The sequence below is a fragment of the Puma concolor genome, chromosome B3 (genome assembly GCF_028749965.1).
Source record: "Puma concolor isolate L17-30 chromosome B3, mPumCon1.1.hap2, whole genome shotgun sequence".
NCBI lineage: Eukaryota > Metazoa > Chordata > Mammalia > Carnivora > Felidae > Puma > Puma concolor.
The window spans coordinates 83092276-83093689 of record NC_141672.1 but is presented as its reverse complement, the minus strand read 5'-3'; the positions used below and the strand labels follow the sequence as shown (position 1 = coordinate 83093689).

The window sequence follows — 1414 nt, the reverse complement described above, 5'->3', positions numbered from 1 at the left end:
AGGAGTTCTGAGCCTTGGCTGTGGACAAAACAATCTCACGTTGGGCAGCTTTTCCTCAACACAAGAAAGTTATTAATGGTCAGAGCACCACCACTAGGACTTTATCAGAAACTCAAAGCTTGGGGGATAAAAAGGAGCAAGAGAATACTGTAACAAACTTCGTACAGAGTTCGGTCTATTAATTGTTTCATGTTAGATATTCTATGTGTTTACCTCAATTGAAAAAAAAAAAAAGAATGTTTTTGCTAGTATCAGATCTGCTGTGGAATTGGTATTGTATGTCCATGAATTCTTTTCTCAGCACGTGTTCCTCACTAGAAGAAAATGCTGTTACCTTTAAGCTTTGTCAAATTTACATTAAAATACTTGTATGAGGACTGTGACGTTATGTTAAAAAAAAAAGGTGTTAAGTCACAAAATGCGGTAATAAATATTTCATTTTTGATTTTTTGTTAGGCTTTTGCGTTTTTAATAGCTCTAAGGCAAGGTTGCACAACGCCTACTCTATGTCGCGTTAAAAGCAGGTGATGGTTTTGCCCCCAGAAGTTGACTGTATTTGAAACTTAACCAACAATTTTTAAGGTAACCGTCTGTAGCACGTAGTGTGTATTTGGCCTATAAATCATACCGGCAGAAAACTTCTAAAGGTATGAAATTGTGTGTGTGTGTGTGTGTTATGAGCCAGGTTGAAAGATTACCTTCGACATGTCTAACCTCTTTAGATGATGTTAAAAAAAAAAAAAAGACTCTCAGATAAAGCTTCTCATGTTCGTCCTCTGCCAGAATAAAGGGCTTTTTCAGGGTTAATTTTACATCATAAGAAATAACTAACGTCTGTGCTCAAAGATAATTCATCTGCCTGTGTTTTTTCTCTGTCTTACTAAAATACTGCTGAATATGTAAATTAAAATTTACATATAGATGTTCATAGATGAGTAAACAACTTCTATGGAGTTTGAAATCCTGAGTTGCAAAGATTAATCATTAATATTTACTATAAGTTATATTATGTCTTTTTATTTCAGACACCCCCATGTGCAGTCACGCTAGTGTGATGAGTTGGTGACTAAACATAAATTTTTTTTCTAAAACAACAGCACAACAGGCAATATGATGCCATTTTCCAAGTTTCACCCAACATTCCTAGAAATCTGTGTTACTGGCTTTGCTGGTACTGCACAAACAATGCCTGGTAAAGTGTGCAAAGTGGAAAAAAAAAAGTGTGAGGTATTTGCATGCCCCCTCAATTTTAAAGCTAAATATCCTACCCTGGAATTTTGTAACACCTGAATTTTTAATCCCATGTGTGGAAGGGATTATATCATACAACTAATTCCGTGATGTCAGCTTGATAGGGAAATAGTTCAGTAGCTCCGAAATCCAAGTTTGTGTCTCACTTGGATTCCACTTTCCC

General features: G+C 35.7%; 1 protein-coding gene across 4 annotated transcripts in view; it reads left to right on the top strand.

Moving 5' to 3' along the window:
- The window catches only part of MEIS2 (Meis homeobox 2), a 209469-nt gene extending 209024 nt beyond the window's left edge, over positions 1-445 (top strand). For all 4 annotated transcript variants that reach the window (XM_086710315.1, XM_086710313.1, XM_086710314.1 and 1 more), the window contains one exon: positions 1-445. This exon is cut by the window's left edge and continues 981 nt beyond it. The gene's annotated coding sequence lies outside the window, so the exon portion shown is untranslated.
- Positions 446-1414: the final 969 nt, after the last annotated feature.